The 10,668-nt window shown below is 28.9% G+C and overlaps 1 long non-coding RNA gene across 1 annotated transcript; it reads right to left on the reverse strand.

Moving 5' to 3' along the window:
• Positions 1 to 9,097: 9,097 nt before the first annotated feature.
• LOC139426598 (uncharacterized) lies at positions 9,098 to 10,132 on the reverse strand. Its single transcript, XR_011637823.2, has 2 exons — positions 9,865 to 10,132; positions 9,098 to 9,230 (listed from the first exon to the last, which is right to left on the reverse strand). It is a non-coding gene; the product is annotated as an uncharacterized LOC139426598 (long non-coding RNA).
• Positions 10,133 to 10,668: the final 536 nt, after the last annotated feature.

Consider the following 10,668-nt stretch of genomic DNA (forward strand, 5'->3'; position numbering starts at 1 on the left):
AGGCATCTCTCTCATTGTTTACATTAAGCCAACCATCAATAAACATGTGGTTTCAGATAACTTTAGAAATATTATTCTGGCGAAGTAGTCCATTTATGCTACATTATGCCGATCACGTTGAAAATCCAAATAATTTTTATTCGTTATTCATTTGTTTATTTTTTAATACGGAAAATATCTGCTGGAAAAGGAGTCGTAACTTTGTAAGATTCTATCGCTTTAAGCATAAAAGCTTAAAAGTTATTGATTGAGAATGAAGATTACAACAATAAGTATTCTTAGCTATATCCACATACCAATCAAGAAATAAATTGACATTAAAAAAATCAAAGTTTATTGTTTAAGTGTTATGAATTCAATCACTACATTACCAGCAAATAGTATATCTCTATCACATTATTATTCAAAAAAAATGTGGCTCTACTAATGGTAAAGGTGCGTTCTGTGCACTTTTTACATCATACAAGTTTCAGACTGAATATACCTTTTGTGGGACTTTAATCTTAGTGAAAATGTTAGTGTAAATACTTTATGTAATAGTAATAGCACAAATTAGGAATTAATCAGGAAAACAATATTGTTTACTCAACATTGAAGTTTGAAAATTTAGACATGCTGAAACTATCTCTTGAAGACAAAATATTAAAAATAAGATTAAAAGGAAAGGGTAAAAAAAAAAAAGAATAGAATTGAAAAAGGTAAATTAAATAAAATCGAAGAAAAATGCAAAAAATTTCCGTTCATTCTTTTCTTCTCAGTAATTTTTTTTACCATGTTTTTATTTTTATTTCTTTCCTTGTTTTATTTCCTTTTTCATGAAAACTTAATAAATAAATGCTTTATTTTTCGTTGACAGAAAGAACCCCACAGAAATCTTATGGAAACTTGGTTTCTAATAAATTGGCTGGAATTCAAGTATGTTGCAGTTAACTTCATGATAAATAAAAGTTTTCACTTAAAATAGCATCGGAGGATGGATCTTTAACCACCTGAAACAATGGGCGTAACTTTCGCAGTAGGCATGCGATATATACCACATAGTGGGCGTAACTACGAGATGGGATTTAATTGGAAAAAATAGCCAAAATTCTACATCAGTAAATTGAAATCTACCACTACGTTCTAAAGTTAAAATTCAATAGATTTAATTGATCTCTCTCATAGATTGTCATCTAGTAGGTTCATTTCTTGACCTGCAGAGATAAATGATGATAACGGGTGATGATTCCTATGTGAATTAAAACGCTCGGTGTCACATGGTACGCAACGACAATGTGGCATTTAAATCTGAATATCTCATAGATGATCAAGCAATTATAAAAAAAAATTCACTTAATCTGTTGTAAGTAAGTAAGGGATTCTCGACATAGAATCCCGTCCTCCTAATATGAACTCACTGTTTTTGCTGAAAAATGAAAAGCGTTTGTGGTCTAAATTTTTAAAACTTGCTGCATTACCTGGGTCTCATAAAAATTTCCAAAAACTGAGAATAAGAAAGAGATTTTGATAATTTTCATCTAAGTGGAAAAATGTCGCCAAATTAGCAATTTTTTAATTGAAAGTTATTCTTCTGTTCTAAAGCTCAGATAATTCTTCACGGTAAGATGATATACACAATTTAAAATCATCGTTTTGCTTCAACTGTAAGGCACTTAGACTGCCCCCTTCTTTTTTTTTATTATTCATTTTTTTAATTATAATTATTTTTTTGACCACAGCAACGCTCTCCGAGAATAATTTATTAGACTGTATTGAATAACGGTTGTTAGTAAAATTTTTAAATTTTGGCCAGCAGCGTTTAAAAATTCCATCGGATGTTTTTTCTTCTTTGGGGGGGGGGGCTTCTAAGTATAGTTTTATTTATTATATATCTGTCGTTGAATAGATCATTTTTTAAGTTTTTGTTCTATGCTTTTCAGATATTATTTAAACTAGGAATTATGAAAATATAGAGGTAAGAAAGTAAATGAAAGCTAACAGTTAAGATCCATCTCATCTTTTAGCTTTTGTTGAATGAATAAAAGTAAAATGTACTAAAGCTTTATTTTAAAAACGTTGTGAATAATGCCCGGACTTTAATGACATTTGAATTTTTTTGCGTCTTTGGATATTTTTTCTCTATGCTTTTCTTCTATACTTTATTATTCTGATATTCAATATTGCATGTTTGTATTGCAATATTGTTCCTCAAAATTTATGTACATAAAGAAAATGTTCAGTTGTCTATGTATTTTTCTTTTTTGTTAATTTTGCATCACACATTTATTTCAAACGTTAATGAACGATGCATTGCTTAATACATTTTAACTTGAATAAAAGTAATTTCAAAGAAGATATCAATTTTTTAGTTTAATATGTTAGCTTAAATAATAGTGAATTTTTTTTTTTGCAACTAAATTTATTTTACAATGCATTTTTTTTAATTTATTTATTTTTGCTACGTTTTTTGAAAAGGAAAAAATTTTTTGCGATGGACAATTTTAGCATATCTTGAATTTTTTTTTATTTTCAGTCTTAAACTATTGGAAATTCTCTCCTAAAACCAAAAATCTAATTTTTTTTTTTTGCCAAATGTTTATTTATTTAGTTGTTAAGCATTTAAATTGCCCAAAAAGGTCTTCCATAGCTGCCAACCCTTCTGCATTTTGCAGAAGCTCTCTGCATTTTTACTTATTTTAGCTATTTTTTCCTCTTTTATGCGCAGAAGATAAGATCTTCTGCATTTTACCCATCTGCCTGATAGCTAGTATTTTCTTTAAGTCAGACGTCGCTGTTCCTCTTGTAACAGCGTTTGGCAGGGCCGTAACTACATTTATAATCGAATATTGTACCATCAAGTAGCTGGTCGAAAGTTTTTTTGAAAGATATTTCCTTTTTTGTTTTAAAAAAAGATGAGTATTGCTTTTTTTTTGCTAATATTAAGTGGATTTATAAATAAATAATTAATTAAAATCTGCTTCTTTTATAAATTTATTGGTAATTAGTATGTGCTTGCGAATCTTCTGCATTTTTACTCATTTCTTCTGCATTTTATTTGTCTATCTTCTGCATTTTTATAACTAGAGGTTGGCAGCTATGGTCTTCGTAAGTGATGCAATCGAAACTGATCCCTGATTGCTTATGACGTCACTTGTGCTGAATGGAAGCATGCCTCCTCCATCTGCTAAGGCAATATCAATACTTTTTTAGTTTCCATAATACTCACATCGTATGAACACCCTATGTAAATTAGTAGTAAAATTAGTAAAAAATTTGTGAATTAAATTTACGGTTTTGAGAGTATGTGCAAAATGAAACTTCAAACTGTTTATTTATCAGTAAAATATCTAGAGAAATTATTTTGCAGCTCTTCACAGCGAATCAACATTTCTTTTCAGCTGAAATCAGTGGTGTTAAAGTTTATAGAAAATATTACTTTATTTTACTTATTTTTAAGTTAAAATATTGGTCCAATACAGCCAAATTACTCAATTAGATTCAGTCACAGATTGAATAGAAATAATATACATTTAGATATAGAGTGGATGATTTTATTACTCGGTATTGCATTAAAACAAATCAGTATTTTTATAAATATAGTCCATCGAAAAAGTATGAATCCATCATCGTTGCGATCTGTGTGCTAATGTTAAAGAATTCAAGTAATGTCATTTAATTTTGCTTCTCTTATTTATTTATTTTACTAGGGCTGAATGCTTTTCTTTTTAAGTAAATATTTACTAATGCAGTTTATGTCTTCTTTTTCTTACTATGTATTAAGTATTTAAATACACATGAACGCTATATTTATTATTCTTTGAGTGAATAGGAATTTCGCTATAATTAGAAATTATTTTAATTTTTAAAATTATAAATTTTAATTATTGTTTCTGCAATATAATATCTACAAAGTACGGTTATTGTTGTTTTCTCTCCTTATTTTTGCAAACTATTTGTCAGAGCTTGCAATGATGAATTCTAAAGCAGAAAAAGTAATGCATTATAAATTTTTAATTAAAAATATTAATTGAAATCGTTGAAAAAATCTCAGGTTTAGCATGCGGTATTGCCGAAAACGAATCAAGACTTTTAAGAATTTAGTTCATCGAAAAATATATTTGTCCATCATCATTGCTATCCTTATACTTAAAATTTCATTTAATGTTATTTAATTTCCACAAAATTTCAGCGGATACCATTAATCTAGACGTTTTTGTTTGACTAAGAATAATAATGAAAAATAAACTTATACAAAATGATAAGAAATTCTAATGCACATTCTTTACTACTTATTAAATAATTAAAACATAGACAGTAATGTTGATATTTTTCTCAATTTTTTTTATTCTTCGAGTATATGGGAACTTTGCCATTTCTAAAAATTATATCATTTAATTCCTGTTAATAATAAGTTAATAACATAAAATTTAATTCCAGTTTTTGTAATGTAAAAATAAAAAAATGCATATGTTTTATTTCAGATGCTCATAACATAGATTAACGCAATTTGAATAAAGTTAATAAAATCTATTTGAATATATAAATTTTCTTTAACTTTATTTATTTATTTATTTTTCAAAGAATGAATTTAAAGTTTTTCTAGGATCAAAAGTTTTTAAAAAGGCTACTGCTATGCAGAAGGCATTTCCCTGCTTTGAATTCATGCTTGAAGTAAATAAAAAAGTATTACTAACTTAGGCATTTTAAAATCTTTAAAATTAACATTTATATGGTTAAAATAAAAACGAAAGAACGAATTTTTTTTGTGTTTATAAAGCATTTTAATAAGTAATACCATACATATGTAACTACATTCTAACACCTTTTTTAAAGAACTAAAAAATCTTAAACATTCAGAACTAGAAAATTTCATCAACTATTAATAATGTTTCAGTGGGTTACCATTGAAATTTAACATAATAGAAATACATAATATTAAACCCACATTCTTATTAAGCTACATTAGGGCATAGTTTATTATACAGATTGTTATAGACCAACTAAATTAGTTGGATTTAAATACGAAAATTCAAACGAAAGCTTACACAGGTTGGCTTTCACAGTATAGCGATTGTAAATGAACGGAAGATGGCAACATGTGACTCAGTTCGTGAATAATTCCCAGACTTCCCGTTTGAGGTAAAAAAAGTAGGCGTTTTTTGCTTAAAATAACTTAATAAGTAGCTCTCTTAGGAAAGTAATAAAATGTTTTCTGGGAATTTTGTAGGATCCCCCCCCCCCCCGAATGCAGAAAGATTTTTGAAAAATTTGACTGTAATTGTCGAGTTTCATGTTGTAAAAATATCGTAATTATTTCGTCTTTTTCCTAAACTATTAAATAGTACATATTAGCAAACTAGAAAAATATATTATTTAAATTACCAGTTTTTTATTTATGATTTTTTTTAAACTCATTTTAATTAAACAAAACAGGAGAAGTTAAGGAATCTGTAGATGTTTCTTTTTAACAGAGAGGGAAGTTAGATTGTCAAAATCTACATTCTCTCGTAGAATAGCGCAGTAACTCTGGAGATCTCTATCGAGGAGACAGATTCCCGTCATTTTCGGCCCCCATTGTTATGCAAATTGCTACTGAGTTCCATCGATTTTGGCTCACATTTTTACCCTGTTTCTAACAATATTGAAACTTAAATAAATTATTTAAAAACTTATCATTAGCCACCATTTTTTTAAAATTTTTGTCGTCTCTAGGATATTGTTCTGAATTTTTATTAATGAAGAGTAGTGATTCCCAAAGTGATCTATATCGACCCCCAGAGGTCGACGACAAAATGCAAGGGGTCCATGAAATGAAAATGGGGGTCACGATGGTGGATCTCATATAAGCAGGTCGTGACATTTCATTTTGGCATTTCATGAATGGAATAATCAGCATACACTGATAGTATCTATTTTCTTACATTATACTACCTTATAATTTAAAGACATATATCTATCTACATAATCTATATTTATCTATCTACATCTGTATATATCTATCTACACAAATTATAAAAGTAGTTATGAAGTAAACATTCCGTTAAAATTTAAGTTATTAGGATTATTTTTTGATGTATGAAACTGAATTATTATAAACTAGCAGTTGCCTGTAGCTCCGCCCGTGTGCGTTTTTATTTTCTCTGCTTGTAAGGTTTTCGTTACAAAAAAGTATTTTTCCGCGGTAAATTGTGGCCTTGCCTGGGTCAAATCTTTAGCTAGATATACCTCCAATTTTATCTGCGCACAAGATCACGGAGATTTGTTGCTTAGTTTTTACGTGAAAACGTAATAAACAGACCGACAATGCTACGGTTTTTATATAAACTTATTTCCGCAATTATAATATTAGTAGCAGAGTGTGGGTTTTAGAGAGCACTTTTAATCCCATTATCATATTAATTAAATTAAATTAGTAATTAAATTAGTTGAATTAAATTAATAAATGTATAAAATTAACATGTGTTTTTTTCTTAAGTTTTTCACCCAACACTTCACTACAGTTAGAAATTTAGCACTATACCAGCTGTCAAAAATATGTACATTTGAAGTTGATGTATTTGAAAAAAATCAATCAGGTGAGCAGGGGGTCTATCCAAAACCGAAAAACATACAAGGGGTCTACGAGACAAAAAAGTTCAGGAACCACTGATGTAGAGTCTCGATAATTCGAGATGGACGGGACCGAACCTACCTCGAACTTTCGATAACGTAAAAATTTAATGAAACAAAGTATTTAATTTTCAGTTATTTAATTGAAAAAATAATACATTTAACGAAAAATTTACCTACATAAGAGGATCAGGGAACATTTATTACATTAAACCAAGTTACAATATACATTATATTACGGCAACAGGTTAATACTTTAAAATAATTGTTTAATGTTTTTTGTTTGAACACCCTATTCTCAAATTTTAGAGTTAAACACACGATGTCGTTTTGTAACATCCAATCATAGTAATCGTCGTGAAATCAATTGTAGTAATTATTCCACTTGCTGTGCGTGAATTTGTTATTATTTAGGAGCAAGACTGACTTTTTTTTCACTAGCTCGGATTTATGAGAAACTCGAATTATCGAGACTTCACTGTATTTTTTATTACTTTTTGATGAGTTGATACTTACAATGAAAATTTTCATCAAGAATACTTGAATTATAAAAAAATAAAATAAAAATTCCATTAGCCATCAATTATTAATTCGTTTTAGTCCTCTTTCAGACATTTTTATTTCAATATTCTTCTGTCACTATTTTGTTTTTGTTTGGGTCTCTATTGACTGTAAATGTAAATAAAGAAAATTAATTAGACTACCATCTTATTGATATTATTATTAATGTTTAATCTCTCTACTGACTAGCTAGTGTGGCTATGACTTAACTGCAAATACCTATAAGTTATGATCAATTAATGGCAAATAACAGTTATTAGTATGAGTCAACTGTAAATACAAATTTATCATAACTAATATGCAATTACAGTTAATTCACAGACATAACATATAAACATTTACAGTCGAGCAGAATTTGTTTGGGTCTCTCAATTAAGGACAACAGTAATTCCAATAAATAAGACCAGAAGAAAACATTACTAATCCTCATTAGTTTTGAGTATACATGCGTCATAAAATGAAGATAAAGTTAAACATTTATTAAAGATCACTAATTAATATTTAAGAGAAGAAAAAAATACCGGATTATTATCCGACAAATTATTATTGACTGAGGAAAACTGGACTGAAAACAATGAAACCTATTCAAGCATCAGAACCAACAGGCAACGATAGGTTGTAATTCGATACACCTCTAAATAATTAATATAGGTTTTGATGTTTTTTTTTTATGGGGATTATTACAGATATGATTGGCTTTTTGTTGCTCTCTCACTTAAATGCTATTTTCATCTTCTTTTTTTCCTCACTGTGGATATCACAGATTTGATTGTTGTTTAGTTTCTCCGCATTGAAATCTTATTGCATGCTTTTTTCTTCTAAGGGGATAGTACAGATTTGATTGGCTATTGTTTCTTCCTCAATTAAATATTGTGTACACCTTTTTTCCCTCAATGGGGATATCATAGGTCTGATTAAGCTATTGTTTCTCCCTCACTTTAATGTGATTTGCATCTCTTTTTTCCTCACTGGGGATGACACAGATTTGATAAGCATTTTGTTTCGCCCTTAAATTAATGTTATTTGCATCCTTTTTTTTGTCGTTAGTAATGCCACAGGTTTGCTTGGGCTATAGTTTCTCCTTCACTTAAAAATTACTTGCATCTTTTTTCCCTCACTGGGGATGTCATAGATCTGATTAAGTTATTGTTTCTCCCTCGCATTATTGCTTCTTTTTTTCCTCACTGGGGATGTCATAGGTTTGTTTGGCCTTTAACTTTAATGTTATTTTAATCTTGTTTTCCTCAGTGGGGATATCACAGGTTTAATTGAGCTATTTTTCCCCTCACTTAATTATTCTGTGCATCTTTTTTTCCTCACTGGAGATATCACAAATTTGATTGGGCTATTGTTTTCCCCTCACTTTAACGTTATTTGCATCTTTTGTTTCCTCACTGGGGATATCACTGGTGTGATTAAGCTTTTGTTTTTGCCTCACTTAAATACCGTTTGCCTCCTTATTACCTCACTGGGGGTATCACGGATTCAATTGGGCCTTTGTTTTTCCCACACTTAAATTAATTTAAGTGTGGGAAATCTGCAAATAAAATTTTATTTGCAGATTCTTACGGAAATGCCTCCAAAAATATGCATTAAGTACAATAATATAGTGAAAGGGAAATTTATTTATTTCAGATTGTCATCATCATAGTTAGCCAGACAGCCCAATGTGAACCAATGCCTTCCTCTGAAGGTTTCTCCAAGACAACTTCCGATTTATCTTTGATCTCCAACTTTTTTTCATTAATTGCGAGAAAATCAGACTCCACTGAGTCAGCCCATCTCAACCGTGGCCTTCCCTGCTTTCTTTTTCCAGTGGGTCTAAAAAGCAGTATCTTTTTCATTGTGTTGTCGTCACTCATTCGAAACACGATATTTCATATTGATGAACTATTAAAATGGGAATAAAAGCAAAAATCACTCGAATTTCTAATAATGATAAAATCAATGAGCCGAAAGGGTTTTATTTTGTTCAAAAAATTTTGGGGAGTACAATGCAACTCATAATATATAGTTCATAAATAACAATGCTAGAAAATCATCAACGCAACAGCTACTTTCATACAAACAGTCTTCTTAGACTGAAAAGGAAAAAATGATGAATTAATTATAAGCTGCCGAATATTACATGAAACTAAAATAATAATTACAATAATACTAATAATTTTTTGTCTTATTTATCTCTTTATTAAATTCTCTTTAAAATTTTTCAATAGATCAAGGAGTTTAAAAAAAAGAGATAAATTTTTACAATTAAAAATCTAGTTTACCTTTTTCTACAATTATTTTTGTTAATCTAATTAATATTGCTTCACAATAATACATTTCATGAATTTAAAATTTTTTATTACTTTTTTTAAATAAATGTATGAAAGAAATTAAAGATTATGTTTATAAAATTTTCAATTAAAGATTAAAGAGAAAGATTTTTCTTTGTCCTTTGGCAAAAGTCTTCAAAACTCATCATTTCAAATTTACAAAAGATTAAAAATTTCAATCATATTTTTTCACAAAAGATAGCGCTGTAGGGATTGCAATTTTACCAAACGAATGGTTGAAATATTTTATATTTTACTTGTTTTAATGATAAAAAAAAATCCAGAAATGTCATTACTCTTTTTTTCTGCGTGTACTGTGAAAATATATTGTAGGTTAGCTGACCTAAATTCCTCGCAAACAAATCCCTGCAGCTAAAGTTTTACTTTTTGGTCTCACCTTTTATTTAAAGAAAAACTGTCCGTTTTTCTGAAGTTCAACAATTTTTCGCAGTTCAGTTAGCAATCTGCAACTTGAAAAAATCACTTCCTCCGAATTGAGCAGGTCATACAATCTGCGAGGATCGGAGTTTTTTTTTTTGAGGCCATGTTTTATGCCCATAAGTAGATCCACATGGTGGCGAAAAGCCTTGCTTAATTCGTTCTTTTCCTTTCTGTTGTTTTTCTTTACATTTTCAAACAAGGCTCTGCATGGCTTTGGATGAGCTACAAAATAAAGTTGAACATTAAAAATATTTACAACCTGTACCTCACAATGTCCTGAACTGATGGTTACTTATCAAGTAACCATCATTAATACATTACTTCTGGCATTGTTCTTAACACTTATGTAGTAACCATCATTAAAAAGAATAGAAAATAAAAGCCCTTTAAAATTCGTTGAAAGGGTAAGTGAATGAAAAAAAATGCAAACGTTGAATGTAAAATCAGTAATACTTTTGTGAATATGAAATATACCGGAAGTATCTAAATTCCCGAAGAAAAAACGCATTGTAGATAAATATGGTTCTGAGATTTATATATTTTTTAAATAAGTACAGAATTTTTTCTGTTATCATTTTGAGCTTTCTCATTATTTTAATTTATAAAAACATTTAACAAAAAAAAATTATGACTTTAAAAACAGTTTTAAATTTTTAAAACTACAGAGATCAAGCAGTTTTACCACAATTGGTCTGTAATAAAACGCAAATTGTGCCATCTTATTCTAATGTTCATTATGCAAAACAACCGTATAATTTTC

This window comes from Parasteatoda tepidariorum, chromosome 5 (assembly GCF_982258835.1).
Source record: "Parasteatoda tepidariorum strain Cologne lab strain chromosome 5, Ptep-v5.0, whole genome shotgun sequence".
NCBI classification, from domain to species: Eukaryota; Metazoa; Arthropoda; class Arachnida; order Araneae; family Theridiidae; genus Parasteatoda; species Parasteatoda tepidariorum.